Source organism: Tyto alba, unplaced genomic scaffold (assembly GCF_018691265.1).
Source record: "Tyto alba isolate M040663 unplaced genomic scaffold, T.alba_DEE_v4.0 Super-Scaffold_21, whole genome shotgun sequence".
Taxonomy (NCBI): Eukaryota; Metazoa; Chordata; class Aves; order Strigiformes; family Tytonidae; genus Tyto; species Tyto alba.
In genome coordinates this window covers 15,268,608-15,293,379 of record NW_024881295.1, presented here as the reverse complement: position 1 = coordinate 15,293,379, position 24,772 = coordinate 15,268,608, and the positions used below count along the sequence as shown (strand labels likewise).

Sequence of the window (24,772 nt, the reverse complement as noted above, 5' to 3'; positions counted from 1 at the left end):
GCCAGTTTGTTCAGTTTGAAGTTTCAAGTCATGGAATTAAAAAGTTTCTTTAAGTGAAATTCAGCTCAGCAAGAAGGATGCAAATTTTGCTTTTCATGATGTCATTTCCCCAAAACAAAATTGGTCTTCTTGCAGAAGTTTAATGGAAAAGTGACCTGGAACACAAAGAGTTTGGGATGCTTTGACAAGGGAAGATCAAACTCATAGTAAGTCTCTTTCAGAAAAAAAAAACCAACATTGCTTTCAGCTCTGGGTCATGTATACCTGCTAGATCCCTGTTGCAGTGGACACTGAAATTGCAGGGGTCAATGGCTATGCTGGAACAAGAACTTGAGGGTACTTCTAACATTCTTTTCTGACCGTCAGCATCCCTTTATCCCATTTACTCCTCTAGCCTGAATTCTTCAATCTTTTACATTCTGAAAATCTAGGGGATGATAAATTCCAGTAGAGATTTGTAATTTCTTCTTAAATAATGTCACTACTTCTTATTTGGTCATTGATACATAGTCTAATGATCTCTAATTAATGAATCTGTATAGTTAATGGAATGACTGAGAGCAAGGATTTTGTTCTCCCTTGTCTAGTAAATCCTGCAAAACAAAGTTACGGATATGCTGCATGTATTTCTTTTAATATTTCAAACCATCACAGTCACATTATGGGAGATGTTTGTCATTAGAAGTTTCCAAAAGGTTGTTAAAATAAAGAAAAAAAGGTGCTTTCCAAAAAAACCCATCACTTTTTACTTTACCTAATAAAGCTGTGAAATTTAAAATGATACTAGAATAATTATGATTGCTTGCTGTAAATCTGCATAGATTTGGCGCAGTCTGATTTTATTTTTTTTTCCCCATGCTATAAATATTAGTTTACTGTCTGTGGACTGAAGCCTTCTTGCATTACACATGTGACTAAATCTGTGGGGCCCAATGGCCAGAAAAGATGACCTAGAAAGGCATTAAAACATTTTAGCCCATTCAGCTGCAAAGTCATTTTATACATATTTTCCCCCTAGCTGGTTTTGTGTATGTTATTGTCAAATATGAATCTGCAGAATATCTCCTGGTCTGGAATCCTGTCCCCTTAGAGCACTCAGCAGTTCTCCTGCAGCCTTGCTTAGTGGCTGGTACATGTGCGTGTTAGTATCTATGTACTGCGATGTTTTCCTAGGCAATAATTTTCTTATTTATTTTTCACACTTTCTTAATTAGTTTATGTAGCTCATCTGTTTCCAGCATCAGGCTGCATCTGTTCTTCCATTTTTTTAAGCTGCCTGCATAATTTGCAAAGTTATCAATAGTGTGTGATCACTAAAGCAAACCAAACAAAGACAAAAACTAATCTAAGCTTACTTTATCTATGGTATTCAAAGACAGTGAAAAGTATTGGTCATAATATCCTCACAGTAAATGAACCAGTTTTAACACTTAGATAAATAGTTGTATACCTGTAAACTAAACCTGTGCATCCGACTAGTCCAATTTGCTAAGGATCATCATCAAAGTTTTTAATGCTCTTAAAAGATATTTTTCAGAGCACGGGTATTCTATATGTAACTTCTATTGTACTATTTGAAATGGAAACGGGCTGTGAAGCCTGCCAACTCATCTTTCATGTGCCTTTCCCACTGGTGTCTCTCTGCAGAATCAAGCTTGCACAGCAGAGTGTTTCTGTTCCCTTTTACATGTGGTCCTTGTTAGAAAAAAATACAATGAAGTTTAGCTGTGGTGAAATTATTTATTTGATTTTTTTTTTAATTGGTGCAAAAAGTAACTATGTTTACTGTGTTCCTTTCCATTCAGTGTATTTCCTTTTTTAAGCTCCATTTGTGTTCAACAAGACAGCCTCTTTCTCCAAGATTAACATTTCTTATGATTGTTCCTGACAGAGGATTTACTTTCAGAGGCCCTGCTAAGGATAACCAAAAAAGGGCATGTAGCAAGACAGTTTTGGCAGCTTGCACGAATTTTCGGAGCTTTTTAGGTCTTGGTTTTCTGATGAGTGGCTTCCTGAGCATGCCTAGGGAATGACAGGCATCTCTGCAGGCAGGCTGAACCCACCTTGGCTTGTGCGTAGTCATTGGCTGCCTATTAGAATAAATTGAGGACAATGCATACCGCTGCCTGCCAATTGTAAACATAAGGGATATGTATTCACTTAGCATTGACTTTTGGGAGGGGCCAAGGAAAAGCTGTAGTTTTATTGAATAGGGCTGTGTGTGAGGCTGCTGGTGTGCCTTTCTTGCTGTGCTCCTGCCCAAGCAGCCAGTTATTCATTTCCTTCCTACTAGTTGAAAACTTTTCAGCCAGAGGTAAGGGCTTAAGATACGTATTTGTTTGGGAGTGAGCTGGTCTGACTGCATTTGCGTTACGGCTAGAGATTAAGCAGCATGCGAAATCTAACGAGCTGTGGAAATACTGCGAAAGTGTCGGATGCTATTTTTCCTGCCCTCCTCTCTGTGATCCCCCTTTCCAGATGTTCACTGTGAACTAAGGGAGATATCTGTGCCGGGCGGGTGGAGGGCATGCATGCTTGCCCACCCCAGTGGGGGGGACCCTGATGAGGAGGTGCGGGGGGCAAAGCTTGGGGTGCAGGGCAGGGGGCGTCTGTGCTGGTCCCACTCTGAGATCCTGCAGGAGGCTTGTTAGTGGAGCAATAACGTATTTGTCCTTTTTTTTTTTTTTTTTTTCTTTTTCCTTCTTTTTTTTTTTTTTTAAGGAATTTCACTGAAAAAGTTTTTAGTGTGCTAATAGCTGGTGAATTGCTTTTAATGTTGCAACTTAATACCTGGGCTTTCAGAGCAGCCTGACTGTAAAGGCAGTCGCCTGGCGTAACTGATACAGATACAGTAAAGCTTTGGTTAATGTAACTGATCTAATACTTACTGAAGCAGATGTCTGTCATGGCAGCCTTTCACAGGAGTATTGTTGACAGTAGATGGCATCCGTTTTTGTCTTCAGCCTTCAACATGCACAGCAACGTATTGCCAGAATGTTTCTTGTGAAATTGTCTTTCCTGTTAAAACGGGGAGAAAAAAAATGCACTTGGGTGGGACTGGAGCTCTTAAAAGTCTGGGTCTGTGCGTGTGTCAGTCAGAGCACTGCTGGGGAGAGCCAGCAGGCAGGCTCTCCTTCCCCGATCCTTTGACATGCTCGGACAGTTTGAAAGCGTTGTGCAAGGCTGGCTGCTGGTAGCATGATGTTCTGCATAGCAGGGAATTTCTCAGAGAAATAGCTGGGAAAATGAAGGGAGGGATGAAGCTAGCTGCAGATGGGTGCTTGGGAGCAGCAGACGTTTACAAAACTAGCAACCTCTGGCCAGACCTGCAGTGATAGAATTGATTTTTCTTATATATTGCACATTGCTTGGAAGAATGGGCAAAATAACTGTTTTAAAATTACTTTTTGTGGAGCATTTGTTTGCAGAGGAGTATTTGTTCTCAGAGCATGTAGTTTTTATGCAAATTTGGCTAGCTGAGAAGGCTTCTCTTGCTAAAAGGCATACAAGAGAATAATTTGTGAAAATAACACATTCCCTCGTTGGCAGCAGCTCAAAGAAAATAAGGAGGCAGAGTGTTTCTTTTGTGAGAACTGTGTATTTATTATAATTTGTCTATTTTAGGTACCCTACTGTGAATGATTATACTTGTATGGTTTGCCATCAAAGAACCCTGGGACCCCGCATCTATTCTTTCTCTGTCTCATTAAATGTAGCAGTAGGTTCTGTGTGAGCTTATGTAGCTGCAGACAAGTTTAATACTTTTTTCTCTTGCTATCAAGAGACAGGATGGGCTCCTAAAACTACACGTGCCAAAACCAATGAAATGGTCTGTTTTAACATAAATTACAAATGGAGTGATGCTTTAAGGAAGAAAGTGGTCCATTTGCTTAATTACATAGCCTTTAAGGTAAGGTGGATCTGAACTATTCTCAACATATTTGAAGAAATTACAGGTCTGCCTTTCTTTGGGAGGCTTTCTGATAGGCAGGTATCTTACTCAATAAAACCTGTACACGTTAATGTAATATCTAAATCATGATGGCAGGGGGAGAAACACCAGATAAAATGCCTGTGAACAAGAGACTAAATTGATATAACTTGTATTTCCTGAAAACTCCTCTTTGTTGCCGCATGCAATGACAAGAGAATCTGTTCCACAGCCTTCATTCACAGGATTAGTCTTGGTGAAATCAATACCATCATTAACCAATGCAGGAACTGATGCAAAGGGAGTCCCGTGTACTCTGAATATGCTTTGACAGTGAGTGATGTAAGCATGTATTAGGAGAATAAGGGATTTTCCACAATTGCTACTTCATATACTCACAGGATTATTCTGACATGGAGCAGCCCGAGAGAGGGGTAACTTTGCTTGTGCTTTTTTCTTGTCCAACACTGATACGTAATGCAACAGTGACACTGAAAGCTAGGTGATTTGAAAGGAAAGGGGGGCTGTATGTTCCTCTGGCTGTCATTAGAAAGAAAATTAAAGTGCATTGAGATAGAAGGATTCCTTATTCCTCAAAGTCTCGTTCGTGGTGCCACATGTGGCACCGAGGCACTCTGGTTAGCATCCATCTGGACCCACATGGGGTTAGGGTGCAGTGCTACTGATTCCAGGTTGTGTGACTAGAGAGATAGAGCAAAGCTTTTTTTGCTGGCTGTCTGCTGGGAGGTAGCTTCTGTCATATGAAGAAAGATGACAGGGAAAGTCTATCAAGGAGTCCTCATTTCACCCTTCCCTGTGTGCAGCTGGAATGGTCTTGCCTATGGGGGGTGATCTTTTCATTGCAGAAAAGTGAGAGCCTGCAGGTCTTCCTTCGTGCAGGACAAATAGTGTTTGCATGCCCAGGGACTGTTTAAAATACTCTGATTTCTCAGTAGTTGCTTACATGAGATCTATTCTGTTGGCTGCCTGAGTTATTATTTGTATTAAAGATCAGTGGAGTTGTTAGTCCCTATCTGCCAAGAGTACAACTTGGTACATTTGATTGCTGTGTGTGAATAAGGGGGGACAGGAAACCGTGTATGCATAAGAGAGGGCCAAGGGAGCAGCATTAGCTGTCCATCTGCAGTGCTTGCCTGGACTCTTCTGGGTATCGGAGAAAGCACCAAAAAAGGTAACAGCAGAATGGGAAGCGCAATCCTGTGAACCTTTTGTTGCCTTTGAGAGAAGCTTTATGGGGAGTTTGCAGGATTGGGCTCCAGGTGTACAAAGCCTGAGGCAGACAGGCCTGTGACTGCAAAGAGTGGGAGTCTATCTTCAAAGCAAGTTTTCATTCTTTAAAAATTGTCTCTTCTTAGTAACTACCCCCTGGCAGCTTGTAACAAGAAAGCTGCTTCCTTACTAGAACTCTCACCTTCAGAAGTGTGCATGTGCAGAGGCTGGTTTGCTGGTTTTGTTTGTAGCTCCTGGGTGGTTTAAAGCCCCACCACTGGATGAAAATGGGTTTTTGGAGCATCTGCACTAGAAACAAGGCACCTACCTACATGTTGGCGCTTACCCTTTCGGCACTGGTGTTCACTGGGAAGCTGTAGCTGTTGCATGGCTCCAAAGGGTTTGACAAGGCTAAGGCTGAAATTTGACTCAAAGGCATCTGAAGATCAGATTAGATCTGACCTTTCTGATTGAGACACTGAGGTCATAGGACAGTTGAACTATGTAACAATTTCTTTTTGCCTTTCCTGATACTTTTTGTGCAGTTCAGCTAGCCCAGCGGGGAAGGATGCTTAGTACATTGTAATTTGGGATCCCTCCCACTCCTGAGGGATCTTGCTCCTACTTTTCTTGAAATGGATTTGATTAACCAAAAGGGTTAGGGCACGTAACACCGTTACTTTGCTGCTAGCCCTGATATGTTAGCTGTGTGGTTTACATCCTGTGTAAGCAAGTGGGTTTTTTTAATGTGTTTTTTTTTTTTTCTTTGGAACTGGGCTTAGTGCTGATAAATAGTGTGGAGCTGGCCTGTCTGCCAAGCATATACCAGCATTAGCAGCATGGTCCCTACCATGTCGCCCTCCCTGAGCATCACTAGCTACCCCTGAGAGGAATGCAGCCTGCTGGACTTTCTCACTTACAAACCTCCTGGCTACTGCTTTGTCTTGCAGCCACTGCTGTGCATCCAGCTACAGCAGTGCCCGGGCTTGCTGGGCTCCCGGACAGATGAGCTCTGAGCTGGGGCTCCCACCTCCTCCACCTATAGCCAGGAACCACTACTGCAAACTGATGCCTCTTTCCCCCTCTCTATCCCTTGCGTCTGCCCCTGGAGAGGGGAAAACTCTGTCCATGAAGCCTAGGGGCACCTCCTCATCAGAAGGTTCTGCCTATAGCAATGTTTATGGGATTTTTGGGTTGAAGCCAGGAAAAAAGAGCTTGTGGGGACTGTCCTGGCTTGTAGTGGGGGCAGGAGCAAGTAACTGAGGAAGCAGGGGGAAGAGAGAAAGGAAAAAGACAACCATATCTTAAGCCACTGGCGTATTTTCTCCTTTGAATTTTTTCCTGTGGTCATAAATACCTGGTGAGTCACTTAATAGCTGTGTGTCTGTTTCTGTATCTTTGAGTAAAGGATAATCCATGTCTTTTTGTATTTAGCTCATGGGGCTGCTGGGACTTATTTCAGTAGTGTTTATAAATTTGTAATACTAAAATGCCAAGTTTAAGCACAGGCTAAAACCTTATCTTTGACTGATTTCCTAGCAAGAACATGCACTATTCTTTGTTTGTTTGTTCACACAGGTATGTATTCTACTATAAAATAATTTCTTCTAGATTGTGAGTATAAAACTACTGAACCCCAGTGAATGAGGTGGAAGATGGGCCAGGCTCACTAGTGACACTGTGCTGAAATGTCTGGAGAGAATTTCTTGGGTGCTTGCAGTTTTAACTGTGCTTGCTGCATCTGAGACAGCCTTCCTGTGAAGTTGTCATGCATATACCAAAAACGCGGGATGACAGTTTTTGCTTACAGACCCGCCATAGTGTCATAAGCTTAGAAGAGAAACTACTAAGCAAGCTGCTGAATCTTATCTGCTTGTCCCAGCTTCACGTTGATGAGAGCATTTGAAATTATAACTCCTGGGGCCAGGCCAGGCTGCAGTGGGGAAAATATTAGGGAAAGATTTCAGGCAATGGAAACAACATTACATGTTTCCACACCCTCTTGTGTACAGAATACAAATAAAGAGCATTTCCCTTGAGACTTGCTGTGGAGGGTGTGAAGCAAAGTGGAACCCACCCGTTTGCACATTTTCTGGTTTATGTCCTTAAATGGCAAAAAAAATCTTTGGAATTTAGCTCATAGAAGGGTTATAAATAGATTTGTGGAGATAAAGTTTTGCTGTAAATGCTCTGTTTTTGGATCTATTTGGAAGAGTAACTCCGTAGGCCAACAAATGCAAAAAGGGGGGGTATTGCTAAACTCAGGAAGACAATTCCATTGCACACAGATGTGTGAATATGTGCGTATATGTGCACACACACCCCTCTCTACCTGCACTGTCCCTCCCAATCTTCCTTCAAGTATGTGGAGATCTAAGGGGCATGGAAATTGCTGTGTGCAATTTATAAAGTTAAATAACTTTGGGTGAGGGAGAACTAGCATTCATGATTCAACAAATTGCTAAGGGAGCCTGAACCTATGACAGCTCTGTAAACAAAGGTCCTGAGATTTGTTGGCAGCTTGTTTTATGTCCTTTTCCGAAGCAGCTGGCTCTGGCTAGGGAGAAGCTATGCGGGGCTGGACGAGCCCTCGCTGAGTGAGCGCAGGGGCAGCGGTTCCTGTGCTTCTTCAGGAGTCAAGGCTCGGTCCTGCAGACTGGTGCCAGTTGGATTCCAGTCATCTTCAAAGGGAGCTCTGCCCAAGTGAAGGAGTCTGTGATCAGGCCCTTGTTTGTTTCTTATTTGCAAGGCTTTGATGTCCTCTTGTCTTTCTGACTGCCACAGGGCATGTTACTACCCTTTTCCCACTTCATTCTTTTCTTTGACAGTGAGCTCTCTAATGGTCAAATGGTCCTCCTCCCTTCCCCAATTTTCTGTTTTTGAGCCGCAATGTTCACCCTGGTAAAATCTCTCTCACATCTCAGAAGCAAAGGCAGCACTTTTTTTTTTTTTTTTTTTTTTAATTCCTCACTGTTTTAGAGGACCTAGCAGTGCTTGTTTGATAGCCTAGATCATCACTTTCTAATACAAGCTGTTGTACTGAGGACAATTTCTGCTCAGGCTTTTGGGATCAACTGCAAAGGCTAAGGACTTTCTGTCTGCATCTTTCTAATGACCTAGTGATAACCTGCTTTCTCTCAGCAATTTCAAAAGCCATGGAGCCAAGGGAGATTTTGGCTTTGCTATGGCCTAGTTAAAGCTCATAGCTTTGGAAAAGAAATTCCTAGAGATTGGCTACGATGTTTGGGAACGGGATCAGGTTGGTTAGCTCTGAGATCTGGGCAACAGTTTGGCCAGCTGTCATTTACCTGCATAGCTTAACCTACTGGTGCTGCTGGATGTCCCTAGTCAGCATCCTTCATGGGAGGCTTTGGAGCGCTGCACCCCTGGGTCCTCAGAAAGGAGAGAGTTTGCTGCTTTGTATGGCTTTGGGAACAGCTTAGCCCCATACACAGAGCCAGCCACACCCCTGCTATGAAAATGAGGAGTTTCATTCAGATGTCTGATAAGCCACAGCTGTTGCTTTGCCACTTCAAACAAAACTTGGATTATAAAGACTGAAGTGCAGCATTTTAATTGCTGTAAATATGAATAAGAGTGTTTAGGCAATCCAGATGATACTGAGCCAAACATTTCTGTGGCTAATGTATATTACACTGACAAAAGCAGGCCAGCTGAGAATTTCCCTACCACTATCCCAGTAACTTAAAACGTCAATTGTCTGTTTTCTGCTGCACTGATGAAAATGAGGGAGAATTTTTAACCTGGTCATCAGTTGGCCTGAATGTGATCTTGCTGATCTGATCAGCAACTGTACAGTGATGTAAATCGTATTGTTAATTAAAAAAAAAAAATATTATTGGGTCTGACCTCGATTATCTTATTGCAAATCTGTTTGATTTCCTTGAGTTACTCAGAAATCATAGTAGGCTGCTTGCTATCAGAAGCTGGCCCTTTTTGTTTGGCTTTCTACACATCCCCTAATGGACAACAGCAGCAGGAAATTGGGTCAAAATCCCAGTAAAAATCATTCATTGGGAAATGATATTTCATACAAAAGAGGGCACTGCAAACCCAGAAAGCCAGTAAAATTCCACTGTTCGTTTGCTCCCTGGTGATTAAAAGGCCCTGCCATATATGGGAAAGGTCTGAGCTTCATTCACTCCAACCACAATAGTAAATGGCTTATTCACTGGACACAGTATGCAATCAAGGAGTGATGCCTTATGACAAAAGGAAAAGCAACAACTTTTGCTTGCAGTTTGTTTGCAGTTTTCTCCACTGTGTGTTATTAAAATCTCTGTAACTATTTTTTTTTTGGTTCCTCTATTTAGATCCCTGTAAACTGCAGACAGTTGGGTTGGCCACTTAACCCTCCCCCATGAAACCAGACACACCAGCCTATTTCCTCTCCTTGCCCCTATACAACCCAAACAAGAGAAAGACATTTCCTCTAGCAGTATATACAAAATGTAGCTCCTCTGTCTCCAGTGCATCTATTGTGGATTTATAGGACTAAAGGCTGGGATTAGCAGACAAAACCTTATTCTCACCAGTTATAAAGCACTAACTTTAACAACAGCAATGATTAAATGCCAGTATTTCAGAGACAGTGATGGGACCACAGAAGTGAAGCAAATAGGAACTGCCTGTGTGTATGAATAGGGGTGAGTTTTGGCAGAGGAAGGGATCAATGCACTTTGGATGGGAGTTGCAGAAGGGGTCCCCATTACTCCACCACACCCTTCAGGGATTTTCTTTCTACCACATTAGTTTCTCCAGTGAAACCCTACACAGATGACATTAAGATGCAAAGTCATTGAAGCACAGTTGTGTTTACATTCTTGCTATTCAGTTTATTATGTTTAGGGATCAGTACTCTCTCTGCCATCAGAATCATGGGGATAAAGTAGTTGGTCTAGTTGCGTTTTATTTCATAAGGAGAAAGACAGTTAAGTGACTGCAGCAATGAGGCTACATAATGTTCTCTGCTTGCTGGAGATTTTCTGGAGTTTTTATTGTTCATTTGTGTTACCTTGAGTACCTTATAAAAACATTTGTGTCACTGGTAGATTTAGAGACTGTCTTGTATCCTACCCTGATGTAATTCTGATGAAAACCCACATCTTTGTGGCCAGAAGGGGCTGAATGATCAGTCCGATCTCACAGATTACGTGCCTTACTGCACACCATCCAGTTACTCATGTTTTGAGGCCACTTAAGCTGACAAAGTTAAAATTAATGTTGTAGTCAGCCACAGGACAGGTTGTCTGGATTTGAAGCCAGTCTTCTGCTCCGCCAAAATGTTGTTGTGCCTCCCAGGAAGGACCACAGCTCTGTGAAAGAGGTGTGGTTCAGTCTCTATTTTCATATACATCTGGACACCTCTACAATTTTCAACAAGTGTAACTGGTAATACGAATTTTTGTCCCTGTCAAGAAAGCAGAGTTTCCTGCAGGTGACCTGTCATGGGATGATAAAAGATTTACCTGGCAGTTTAGGCTAGCTGTTGACTGGCAGCCTTCAGGTGGTTTGGCATGTCAGTACAAGAAAATTGCTTTTTGACACATGGCACTGTTTGTTTCTATTGTTAAGGAAAAATAACCCTTCTCTTTGGTAGTCCTGTCTGTCTGATACCTCTCTTCAATGAGGGGAAGGGCGTATGGGGTGTTTTAATTGTTATTTTGCTAAAGGTGAAACTGGCTCCTTTAACTGCGTCTGAAAGGTCAAGATCTTTTAAGTCAAAGAGAGGGAGGGTGTAAAGTAAGCCTGCTTTGAGATATTGCTGTTTCTGATGTCTGGATGGCAGTACTTCTGGGGAGATGTTATTTGACCATTATCATTAAGTCATGCTAGGACATGCCCAGTGAGGAGCCCTAGTGTGGCCAAAACCAGCACTGTCAGGTTGACAGCTGGGTAATGCAATAGTAATGCCTGTGAACACTCTGTTTTCCAGCTCGTAGAAGGATCAGGGATAGCCTGTTTAGAGACCGAAATAACTAGATATCTAATCTCCCTCATATTTCTTCATTCAGGATTTAGATTGTGAGAAACTTTGCATTATATCAGCTTCTTAAATGGCATCTGGAGCCTCTGGAAAAAGTCTTTGAATAATAAGCACATTCAATGCAATAAGTATTATTGCATGGTTGAAAAAACTTCCGATTTCTTCTATTTTACCATCTTTGGTCTTCCTGAGCCTGAATGGAAGATGTGAGACTGATTTGTTTTTCTTTTTCTTCTTAGAAGAGGAAAGTATAAATGATGCATGCTTTGGAGTATTTTTATTCCCACTCTCCCCTCCTCTAAGTGATTTGTGGCAAAGCTTGCTGTTTGTGCAATCTCATTCTAGCTACCTGTCGAGAAGCTCTGCAGAAGTTAGTGTCAATTCTGCTGCTCTGCACTGTCCACAGCTGGGAGTTCCCCTTCCATTTTTTTGTTAAAGGCTATCAAAGTTGTCATTTTACAAGATAAGATTTTTGATTTGTGTTAATACTTTTTAGAACACCACCCTTCCCTGTTGTGCTGCTTGTGAAGTGCCTTAAAGCCTTCAGTCCATTGTCTAACAAAGGACTTCCATGGTCAGTAAAGATGTTTATTGCTTCACCTGTCAAACTGAAAAATTAGTGTGTCATTTTTGGGCCATCTGCTTTAACAACCCAATTGTTTTTTGAAAGTGAACATTATTCTTTTCCTTTTCACTACCTTCTGTAATAGATGTGAGCTCCTTTCTTGGAGTCAATATATAGCAGACTTAATATTAACAAGAGGAGAGGGAATAATGGTGGTTTAGTTTTGTATCAAAGTATCTGATAAAGATCAGTTCATCTCAGTAAAAAATGAAAGGAATTTACTATATGTGTAGGAAATACGTTTCGTTATAAATGAACAGATTGAAGTGGTGATGGACTATGAGTATGACTTATATGACAAAATACAGTTATACAGTTCTGAAAACTTGGAGACTGGTGTGATGAACTGGAAAAAACATTATAAGCTGAGTACGTTATTTCTGTCTCTCTTGTGACCCTTCAAGGCAATGGAAAGGCACTGATGGAAAGGCTGTTGGCATTAGCAGGCATAGAACTGGTTTCATCGATCCTGGTTCAGTGCTTACAGGTCACCGAGGCTGAATTTAAATATTTACATTTGAGGCTTTTCCCTGATTTAGAATTAAATACCAGAAACTATAGGCATAACCCCCTCCCACCCCCCCAACTGAAACACAAAACTAAAAATTAAAACCTGGGAAAGACATATTAGATCATATTGTCCCTTTCCTCTAGGCAGGAATGATTCCCTAAAGTATATACACACGTGTTTTGTCCATAAACACCTCTGTTTATTAACAAAATACAATAAGCTGTAGTTTTTCAGTGAGGATTGGGACAGTTTGCTGCACTTTCTAGTTTTTAGCAAGGGGAAATAACTATAATTCTAAAATGTGTTTCTTGGCCCATGGATATTGGTCATGTGAATTCAAGCAAAAAACCCCTAATGAATGGAAACTTGTAGAAGAGTTAACGGCAGCTGGTTTTATTATGGACCATGGCTCTGACATGATCGCACGCGAGTTTAATGCAAGTGTTACCTCACTGACTTCAATGGAACTGCTTTTCATTTGTAGGGGAGTAAATGAGGCCAAAATCAGACAGAGACCTAGGGAGACTCTCTAGGAGAGGGTTATAGTTTGGGGAACATGCTTTACATATATATAAAATATATAGGCATATCTGCACATTGCAGTAAATGTCTTAGGCCACCTGGGAGAAAGGGGCCAAATTTTGCTTTGAATACCACCTGTGTAAATCCAAAATTATCTGTAGGGGTAATGTGCCAGGAAGAGCCAAAGAAGTATCTAATTTTTCTAAGTGCTGGGCTGAGTTTCTTTCTTACTGGATTTCTGATGTTTCTGTGATGAGATGGTTTGGAAATATGACAGAATAAGGCTGTTCTGCAGGGAGCTTCAGGTTTTTTTCGTATTAATTTCAACCATATCAAATTAAGAGGAGTTGTGTTGACTATTGTGAAGCCAGCTCAGACAAATGCACCACATGTGCAGTAATTCTGCATTGAAACTATCAAAGTAAGCAATGAAATAAGAACCATGTATTTCTGGAGTCAAACCTCTCCAGAATTGTGCAATATTACATCCTCCTTCAAGCTCAGCCTTTGGCTTAGCTAAATCTTGCAAAATTCTGGGAAGGCAGCTGTGCTCTACTGAAGATGTAATTTTAGTTTCAAAAAGAGAGAAGAGCTTTAAAATATCTTGAAGTCCAGCAGAGGTGTTACTTTATAAGCAGGATACTTAGGTGCTACATCAACACTCTGCAACAGTGAGATGGCATTTGCTGTTGCCCTGTGTATGAGAAAATGCAGCTGAAGATGTGGCAGGTATCAAGAGTGAAGAAAGGCCAGCGAGAGAAGTTCTTTTGTCTTGTTTTCTTGTTGCTTGTGTTTTGGTGGTCCTGCTCGTTGCTCTCTTGTACAGCAATGCCTGAGGTTCAGGCACATCTGGAACAAGAGTCTGTAGCCTGCTCAGTGTGAGCTTTGGCATGTTGTGTTTTAGGGTTAGAGTTTAATATAGCTCCCTTGATTTTAGCAGGATTTCCCACCAGTGTAAACACTGGTTTCAGATGCTTTTTGCTTTTCTCAGTGTTTGAAATGGTGATGTTTACAGGTGTGTGGCGTAAAGGTTCATTGTAATGTGGTTTGCACTGTGATGCTGTGCACTCCTACTGATGGAGGGAAAGCATTTTAAGACTATGTAGTTATGTAGTGTTAACTTACGTTTTTATTTTACTTGAGGTCTTGAAGGAAAGCAAAATGATGTTAATTAAACTTGATCTGTAGGCCAAAATTGAAGAGGAGAAGGCAGTAAAGTATGGGGAATGTTTTAAATGGATCTGTCTGCTTGTTTAAAAGGGTGCTCTTATGGAGAGGGGTTACAAGTCTTGGTCTATTATGGGGTTCTTACTCTTCACTATATGAGCCAAAGCTAATTATATTGTCCACAGAAAAAGTGCAGCAGAAGCTAGTGTCTCTGTGGTTCATACAAGTGCTAATTATTCCCAGTGGTGATGCAGAAATGTGTTCTTATAGAACTGGTCTGAGATCACCAACTTGTTTCATACAGAATGCTGTTCTGACATCAGACAGAAATGACTTCTGCTAGCTGTGGTGATTCACACTTCTAAGCATGAAGTAGAAGCCATGTTGCTCAGAGGATTTGTGATGAGATTTTTAGTCCTCTCTGGATCTTCCTCCTGATCAAGTTAAGTACTGCTGAGAGAGAAAAACACCAATGAGAGAGCTCTTGTTTGAATACACCACCTAAAAGGTTTTTTTCTGCTTGCTTCCTGCATGCTTCTGTCCTAAAACCATTCCCATATTCCTATTTCAATATTGTCTTTAGCTGAACAGAGTTCACCAAATTCAGCCTGACTTGTATGTGCTAAATAATATTATGCATGTTGTAGGTCCCTTCACTGAGACAAAAATGGCAGAGGTTGTGGGGAAAGTCAGTGAAAGAGGAGGTGGGGGCAGATACAGGGACTTCCGACTGGTCTACAGCAAGAAGAACAGGTGTACAATATGCTGTCATCCCAGCACATAATATTCATAGGCTTACTATTTACTTACCTTTTGTCCCATAGCTCCTGGGACTATCATACTGAGAGCAAAGGAAGAGATAAGTAAGCAGGGGAATTCTTGTCTGTAAAGAATGATTGGAATTTAAGTTTTTGAAACACATTTAGAGGTGTTAGGTAGGAAGAAACCCCCCGTATTCAATATATTGGACATCTGCTAAACATTCTCTTATGTGAAGAAGACCTAAATAGATGTTGTCTAGTGCCTTGGATGTTATGAGTTGTGATGACTTAACAGATGCTGAATTTCCCTTCTGCTACTAATTAAATATAAGGTTATTGTGGAGCGTTACAGTATTCTGTTTAAAGTAGCCTGGCCACCTTTGATCAATTTTGGTTTTGATCAGTAAAACTACACAGTAGGAGATGAAAAATCAGATTTATGCTGCTGGATACTTGCTGCTGCTGGGAATACTAAGATGGTCTACATCCATGGAGTTGTATTAGTACTACACTTACTGTTTTGGACTGCTTTTAAGAAATTATTTTCTTCCTAATTTCCTGGAGGTATTCTCGACAAATGGGCAGTAGACTCTGTAGGCAGTGCATCTGTCTTGCTGGTTTCAGAAAGCAGAGGTAGTGCAAAGTTCTCTGACACTAGAACTTGACTGTAGTGCAGGAATGGAAACTGGGATGGAGAGGTATCAGAAGCACAGATGGTTTTGCATCGATTTTTGCCATGTCTGTAAGTGTCACGTTAGTTGAAATGAGTGTATCAGAAATGAACAATTGTGATTTTATACTGAAACATGTCTATGACAGAAGGACAGGAGCCTACATGGAAATAGCTGTGTTCCTCTTGCAGTTTGGTGCTGCTACTGCACAAGGACTATAAAAGTATCTCTCTGAAATACCAGAATGAAAAGCTTTATGTACCACATGTGACTTTGCATTTATACAGGTGCAACTGACTTCAACTGAATGGCCATTTTGATGCAAGACGGAATGTCTCATTTGTATCATTGATATAAATTATGTTTTGACATTTACATGAATGGTGGAAAACAAACACACTCCACTTGTGTTGGTGTTCTTGTTGTGTGCATAAAAGAAGACCTGTCCACTTTACCCATATGCATTTTCTGTAAGGATATAATGCCTCTATTCAGTATTCATAAAGACGGTAGTTGCTACCCAACTTGGCTGCTTGATGAAGAGAGGCAGTTGCAGAATTCCACCCAGCTGAAATCACTGATTTTTGCAAATGGAAATTGTTTATACATTTTTTTCTTCATTAAAAAGAAATTCAATTAGTGGTTTACAATGTTTATATGGATAGCATCAGCTGAATCTCGTTCCAGTCCATTGCATGCTGTTTTAACATGACCTAAAATACACATTACGCAAAAAATTTGTCTGGGATGCCCAATGTTAAGTGCAAATTCCCAATGTAAATACGAAGCTTTGTCAAGCTGAATTAAGGTCCTTAGGCAATATCAGGAAAATTTTGTTGTTTTGTTTACTTTTTTGCAAGAGATAGCAAGGGAAGAAACTGAATAGAAATAAGATGGTATGCTGCAACTCCAATGGATTAGATCTTGAATTAGACTATTGTATTAAATGTAAAGACTTAAGTCAAATCCCTGCCCAATGTTAACCTTTTAAATTCAGTCATCCCAAGAAACTCTTTTGCGGAGCCAGCTGTGTTGTCAGAAAGTTTCTTCCTAACAAGGCAAGGGTGTAAATTCAAAACTTTTGGGTGTGCTGGCAGTACTGTGAGGGCATCAAGTCTCAAACATGCTTGCTTGCAAGAAATTGAGTCGCAATGCTATCCCAGATTGCTTCCTCTTTTACCCAGTTGCTTTACTTTGTGCGTCTTCTGCTTCACTTCAGCTTTATTGATTGGATATTACTTCTTCTTTAATAATGTCACAGCAATATAAGGCTCCTTTTTTGGGCAATTATACTGTAGGGGTTTACTGCTTATTACAGTTGAAACCTGAGCAATCTCAGGCCAGGTTTACCTGTGATGAAGCTTATTTAATTTCTAACCACTTGTCATACTGTAGTATACATCTTTGGAAGTGATGCAAAAAGTGCAATTGTCTTCCCTCTTCCTCCAGACTAAAAGAAGCTATTACATTCACTAGAGTACTAAAGAGTTTACTAGAGAAACATGCTGATTCTGAAAATCCCCAACACATTATTCAGAGGCAATGCATACAGACAGTGAAATACCTCATTAGAGGTGTTGCACACCAGAAGTGGTAGGCACTCTCCTATTTATACTCCAAAGCATGATATTTCCAACAGCTTTTGTAAGTAATCACTCCAGTTTTGGGGTGCCCCATGTCACATAAACAATAAAGCCTGAATTGCCCCAATACAGTGCTTTTAGGAACTTCGAATTGTTGTAGTTTCAATTGGGAGTTACTCTCCTAAAAGAGCAGTTCTCTGGCTGTTGTGGGGATTTTTGTCAATGCCTGTTCGATTCTGTGTCAGCACTGCTTCTCCTACTAATAGCAGATGCAGACTGCCCAAAGAAACATGTGCCTGGCTTTGACTTTTATCCATCTGAATGTGGTCAGTGACTTTACAGTTCCTAGTTTGTAGTTGTGCTCACCACTGGTGACTGAGGGGAACAGGAGCTGAAATTTTATTTTGAACGCTGCTTTGCTATCAAGCCGGTTCAGTTGCTGCTCTGTTGTCAGAAGTACCAGGTTTTGTTAGGAACCCCAGGTGTTGACTCAGAATAATGTAATTGCTTCTGCATGAAATTATGTGGATTGGAAACAGCTTCATTTAAAGGAGACCAAAGATTTAGACATTTAGGCAATTGCTGTCTAATTATCATAGCCTTGTTAATGTGATGAGGAAAGACAGAAAGGGATATAAGGTACTTTGAACTAGCAGATAAGAAATATAGATCCTGTAGTATATGCTAGCTACAGTATTTCATTTTTTAAAATGTGGGTATGGTTAGCAGCTTTAAGCACTGGATGCTGTCTTTGATTATAACAGTGCTGAACTTTATCTGCAAAATTGAAACCTCTGATTTTCTAGTACATCAGTAAGTGAAACCTAAGCACATGTAATCTGTAAAAATAAATGTAATTACTTTAGCAAATGTATTACAGCTGGTCAGGTTTAACATTAAGGTACCTGTTATAGCTGACTAGTGTCAGAAGACAGAGGTGATGTCTTGAGCTGTGCTATGCTGACAGAATGGAGGAGAAAAATTATTACCTTGCATTCTTCTGTGTGTACATTAAAGTGAATGAAACTGAGTTGCAGTTCTGACCTTTGACATTTCTTCCCACTATTTTCTTCTGTTTAAAGCATCTTGGTGAGAGTAGCTTTTTTAATTTCAAAAGCTCTGCTAAAATTGTAGCTAAGTGGACTGCTTCAAAATTGAACACTTGATAAAATCTTCAAGAACACCTAAGGCATCTGAAAGCTGTCACTGATCTCTTTCAAGGTGGTAGTGTGCTAGAGCAGGAGATGGGACTGTGTTGCACTCCATTTCTGGTGCTGCTTTTGTTTTGCTTTAGCAGACATTTCGGTCTTGTCTTGTTTACTTATCTATGAAACATCCATTTCAGATTTCTGTAGTAGCACAGGTGTAAAGGCCTGACTGCAGCGAAGCACTTCAGTGTTGGTCAGTGATTGCTGTGGTGATAGCGATAAGCTCATGAAAGGCTGTGGAAGATCTCTCTGGTCAGACCACTGGCACAAGGCACTGCTTGCATGGGAGTAGCTTTCTTCATTATTCCCCGGATTCTTCCCAACAAACTTTGGCATAATTTCCTATTGCGGGTAGGACCTTATTCATCTGCTACAGAAGTATACTTATTTCCTGATCTTCTGGAATTTTCAACAGCTAGAAATCCTGTTTCTTACAGGAATGTTGTGGCTTGAGACTTAATTAGTGTCTACAGAGTGTTTAGAGGTCCTTTAATGAAAGGTGCCCTGGAAGTGATAAATGCATTGTGATATTGTTAACTAAAGTGATGCTCACAAGAACTAGGGGCTAGATAAGGCTATCATCAACTGCTAAGCTTTTTCTGTTCCTGCTTTTTGATCTTACAGGTTTCTAATTTCTCCTTTTCAGCAGTTTTAAATTCCCCTTTGCAAAGAATGCCTGTTGCTGAAGTAATGTGGACCAACTGATTTTGGGTCACCAATCCAAACAACTGGAGCAAATTATTAGGTTTATAATTTCAGTCTTAACTTTAGAGCACTTGGATTTTTAGAATTGTGCTCCAGGAGGCTTAACAAGATTTAGAAACTACTGCCTTGAGTAGCTAGTGTATGTTACAGAACAAAACTACTAATAAAATAATTAAGTTACACCATCGATCAATGGAAGTACTCCCCTCCCCTCAGAAAAAAAGACGTCAGATTTAAACAGTCAAGGATCTTGCTATGACAGCCAGGTCCAGCTGAGGTGTGACAGCTATAGGAAGAGAGGACTCAGAGGGACTTCCTATGCATTTCAAACCACTGCAAGAAGCAGCTGTAATCTTAGCATCTGTACTCCTGTTGGCAGATGTGTAATTGTCCCTCAGCATTACACTGGGAGGGGGAAGCATCATTCCCGGTGTGTGGTCCATACTGAGGCATGGGTGCAAGGAGTTGCAGTCAGTTCGTCTCCTACCCCTCCAGTAATCCTGTTCCCTGAGGAGGCTTTTGTGGCAGTAACATAAGCAATACCAGTCCGTAGGGGTCCTCTGTCTCTGATTCAGGGGTAAGTTGCTATCTCTCTGTCTTTGCTCCAGTTTTATCTCTAGGACCAGGATAAACTTGGCCTCTGGTGCATTAGAGTTGAGACTCTGTGGTTCATACCTCTATGGGCAGCTCTGTGGGGAGTTAGCAGAGAGAGAGTATACATGGGACCTTGCTGAGAGGTGGCCTCATTCTTGTACTCCTATATTCTGATCTTTCCAAGAGTAATTTTCCTCCTGTGAATTGTTACTTGGGAGCGTCTTGTGGTGTTAGTAGCAACTCTGTATCTTGGTCTTAACCCCCCTGCCTCTCATGCAGCATGTGGAAAGAAAAGCTGCAGTGGAGGCCTAAACTTTGTGGGTGTGGTTTTAATTGTTTTGCTTTGGGTTGCCTTTTTTTTTTTTTTCAGAAGGAAAATTGTATTTTTTGAGTGACATGCAGACATTACATGGGCAAAATTACTGCTACAAATGGTTCCCAGGGTTCTTTGCACTGTATATGGCCCCTAACGCCAAGCAACTTGTAGCTGAGATTTGTTTTGTTTGCTTGCAAAAGAAAATTAATATATCATGATGGGCAATGCATGGCACATAAGTCAAACTACACAAACAACTGAGGATTTTTGTGTTCTTATATCTGTCCATGGATAATATTTAGAAAACAAAGTCCTTTGAAAACCTTAAGGAATTTTGGCTGCCTTTCAGAAATGGTAGAGTTAAGTCAATAAAATGCTCAGTAGAGATTGTATGTCCCTAAACATATTTTATCTTGACAGGTTATATACTATTGAGAGCTGCAGCCATGACTTGAAGCCAAGTTAGGAAAAGAAGACTTCTGTTACAGGGCTACATTTGATGGGAATCTGAGGCTGGAAAGAGAGAGTAGTATGTGTTCTGAGAATGCCAAATGCAGAAAGCTTCTCTAAGTTGAACTCCTGGGTCATATAAATCATTGTAACTCTGCTGGCATCAGTAGGTCTTTACTGATTTACATCTCTTGGGCATCTGGTTTGTTTTTTATTTTACACAAACCTAATTGCTCTGGATGCATGAAAGCATGGGTTTTAATAGAAGTTATATTGATGGGTACTAGTTCAGAGTCTAAGTATTAAAGTTTCTAATTGGTATCATTTGCCTTAAAAATAAATAAATAAGAATTAATAAAATGGGCAAATGGGGTAATGTCTAGCCTTCAAGACCGCTGCCTGAACCAAATCCATACACTTTGTTTCTCTGCACTGGTATGGCTTTATTGAAGTTTGCTCATCAAAGAGCTTGCTTTTATGCAAGCGTATGACTGGAAAGAATAGGCTTTCTGGGCAGGAAACAGAGTTGCAGATATTTTATTGCCCTTTGGGTCCTCCCATATGAAAGGAACATGAAGCATTAATTGTAATAGTAGGGAGGATAAAATCTGGCTCTCAGTGATACCTGTTGAATGAAGCTCAATACATCTAGTCACACTATTGTATGATTAAAACTCTTTGAGTGTGTGGAGACAGAACAGTGATGTCTGTGTAGCAACAAATTGACTAATCTCTGTTTTATTATATCTAACCTGCAGATCAGTAGTGTGAAGGCCTGCTCTTTTTTCCCAATGAGAGATTGAATGTAAAGGTGGTAGTCTGACACGGAGTGTTGTGTCTACTGATGGCAAGGTGTTTACTCATCTCTTTTTTAGGAAGATGGAATTTACTTTGCAATACTATAGGAAAATTAGATGCAGGCAGCACTGAATGCATATGGGCTACAACAGCTTACTGTGGAGGGTAGGGAAGAGTAACTGAAGTGAATTTGGATGGTCCCTTTGACCCATTTCATTAGCAGAAAAATGGTATTTTGGTTTTGGGTTATAGTAGAAGAATTACAGAGGATTTAAATTCACTTCTCAGTCATCTTATAGGAGCATTGGCAAGATGTCTAAGAAAGGAGTTAAAAATGTCTGATTTTAAGAAAGACTGTGCTCCTGAAATGCTTTGGTGCTTTGGGAAATCTTAAGTATTTTAGATCTTGTAAGAAGACACGGTGGGACATTGGTGGTTGGTGATGTCTCCTTTTGGCTGTCCCATCAGAAGCCTGACTGCTAAAAGACCCTGAGCACTCTTAATATAAGGAGGAGCTATGATGTGATATTTATCAAGCTGAGTGCCTTAAAATCAAGTATGACCATTAGTCACACAGCAGTATGTACTGTATTAAAACTTTTTAATTAAAACTGTATTAAAAATTTAATCAAATGATTTTTACATGTGTAGGCTGATTTTGTTTTCCTTCATAGAAATACCTTGAGAAGATATGCTTTTGTGTTGCTACTGCTAAAACAGATATTTTTGACTGTTATATTTCATTTGATTTGAAATAAAAGTTGGAGGAATGCTTATTTTTCCTCCTTAGATGTTCTGTCCTTGAGGCAATGAACAATGGCATGAACCTGATAAGGAATGCAGTTGAAAATGCAGCTGTTGGCTGCAGCATGGAGCAGCTGTTCAGAATTAAAAACCTTCAAGGGCCACCACTTCAGCTGGCATAAGATGGCAATAGATTTTGGTGGCTTTGCAATGTAAGTCCAGTGCTTGGTGGAAACCCCTGTATTTTCCATTCTCTCACATTTTCATTTAAAGTTATCTTATGGTTTATATAAGTGGAGGAACTTGTTCTCTTTAGAAATCTGCTGGGGAGAAAGGCTGTAAGTTAGAAGTGCCTTCTTTATCTGCTGTAATTTTCCCAACAAATGACGTAAAGAATTGCTAAAGTGTCTTCTTTTTCTTTTTTTTTTTTTTTTTCCCCCCTCCACTCCCCCCACACCTTGTCCCAACATAGCTATGCATGTTGGGCTGATAGAAGGTTTCATCTTTCCCTAGAAGTCTTCCTTTACCCACTTGGGTTCAGTCAGATAAATTATATTGAGGGGGGAAGTTTGCACGTAAAGTGTGACTGACTACTGTAAAATGATTTCCCCACGATGTAAGAGGAGAAAGTAACACATATGACTTGGAAATGTACCTGAATTAAATACAACACATACTCATTCATATTTTTTTGGGGTGGGGTGCAACCAAAGCTAGTGTTGACATTACAGGGAGATTTTAACAGGATGCAAAGGACAGCTTTCTCCACTCTCCTTAAATTCAGCTAGTGCTGTGTGGCATGGTGTGCACTCGCTGTGTCATGAGGTAAGTAGCTAACAACCTTCTCTTCTTCCTTTCAATGTCTGTGCAGTGGGGGAAAAACTGAGTTATGCTGAAGCCATTTCATAAGGGCTGGGGTGTTTGTCTTGTATTCTATTGATTTCAGCTAAATCAGAATCAAGTCCTTTAGGTCCAGGAGTAGCGATTATAAAGCGTAGCATGTTCAGTGAAATGGAAGCTATTTTTTTTTCTTCATGGACAGGTCCTACATTTGCATTAAGAACTGTCACTAGCCAAATACTTTATTGTATCTTCACTGTTTTGGTGGTGTGTGTGTGTTTTTTTTTTTTTTTGGTTTTTTTTTTTTTGGTTTTTTTTTTTTTTGTTTTGTTTTGTTTTTGTTTGTTTGTTTTTTTCTTCCGATGACTCTTGATCTTGAAAAATATTTAATTGAATTGACTAACTAAAAGATACTAAAACATGCCAGGAGCTTGTAATTAGAAACTCCTTTTGAAATGTGTTCCTGACCTCTACTTGGATGGCTCATGTTTAGAGAGACATCTGCTGAGTGAGACTACATGATCTGGAGTTCTGGGGACCGAATGGCATAGTGTGATGCAGAATTCTAAGGTCAGATCCAGCTAATGTCAGAGAAATTACCAAGAGTTGTTGCCTGTCTGACAGCTCCATGGTGATTTAAGGCATGCAAAGCAATATATTCCAGCAATGTTCAGGAAATACTTTTCAATTGAGTTCTTAGGATATATTCTTCCACTACACCCATTTATAGTCATTCTAATCATTAGTAGATTATAGCTCAGGATTTAGTTTTGTCTTTAGGGAAGCATAATGAAATCTGCATTGCTTAGCCTCTGCCATAACTTTTTCTAAATAGAGGACTTCACCTTCAGGTCCATCTTTCATCAGCACTGAATTCACTCAGTTTGTCATGCTGCAGTAACCTCTGAAGCATGCATGTTCAATGAGGTTGTTTTGAACGTTGTGCTGAAAGAGTGAAACCTGTAGTGCTGTGAAACAGCAATATAAAGTCAGGCAGGTCCCCCAGAGAGAGAAGAGTTTATTATAATGCATATATTTAAACAAATATGTCTATGGTTGCATAGAACATGACTGGCTTCTTCACTTTTGAGTCAACTTACTGATTTTTGTTTTCATATTGCTATTTGGACTAATACCTCTAAATGCAGAACCTTCCATTGCTGGACAAATTTTGCACTCAGCTAAAAAGGTACAAATATGTTCTGAGGCTTTCATTCCTTCACATCTTTTCTTCTCCCTAGTTGCTGAGAAATTGTATGATGGTGGCTGGCAGGGTAAAGAAAATCTAAAGCAAAAAGCCTGCAGTGAATGATTGATATATGATTAGTACATATTTTTAAATGTGAAAATTGCCACCATGAGCCAGCTGAAGGTAGTGCTGTTATTCCTAAAAGTACCACTAAAATCATGAACTAGTTTAAGTGAAGTGGCATTTTGGGTGTGGAGTCAGTTTTTCAGAAATTACACCTCACCAAAACGGACATTCTTTTTTTGCTTTCACTGGTAGAAATCCAGAGGCATGTTTTAAAACTCAGTTTACTCTGGATCTGTACTCAAATAAGCAAAGACAGAATATTGGTCCAGATGGGGATGCTTAAATCACCAGCCCATATCTTAATTTCTCCTCTTTTCCTTCAGTTTATCCTCCCTTTGAAATCCTGGCCACCCAAGAAAGTTTCTGAATGCTGTGATCTGGAATGTTCTCTTAAAACAATACCTGCAAAGTTATTTTAGATTGCTGACTCATTGCCATCCTTCCTAGGGTTCTTAGCTTTTCAATTCTTTCTGCAATGATTCTTGATTTTTGGCAAGCCCAAGGTAGTAATAAAAAGAAGCAGCTAGTCTTTCACTCAGTAATTGGTTGTCCTATATCCTCTAATTTCCCTCATGGCAGAACATTCTAATGGTAAGGTAGGCCGGTACTCAGCATGATCATTCATATCGTGTTTCTTTAAAAATATAATATAATGGAAGCTTGCTTATAAGAAGTTCTGGACAAGCTGTGTTGAAATGAAATTAATTTTCTTTCTAGAAGATAGCCTAAACAGAAGCTTTTATCAGAGTTCCCTCCTGCTTTGAAAGAGCCCAGCTGTTAGGAGGAAGGAAGGG

At 40.3% G+C, this 24,772-nt stretch overlaps 1 protein-coding gene across 6 annotated transcripts in view; it reads left to right on the top strand.

Moving 5' to 3' along the window:
* The first annotated feature begins 2,051 nt into the window (after nucleotides 1-2,051).
* Nucleotides 2,052-24,772, top strand: part of LOC104363535 (caldesmon) — a 199,451-nt gene continuing 176,730 nt past the window's right edge. For 2 of the 6 annotated variants that reach the window (XM_032986250.2, XM_032986248.2), the window contains exon 1: nucleotides 2,057-2,314. The gene's annotated coding sequence lies outside the window, so the exon portion shown is untranslated. Of the gene's footprint in view, nucleotides 2,315-24,772 lie in introns of all 6 variants that reach the window. The other 4 variants (XM_032986255.2, XM_032986256.2, XM_032986252.2 and 1 more) reach the window with 3 other exon arrangements.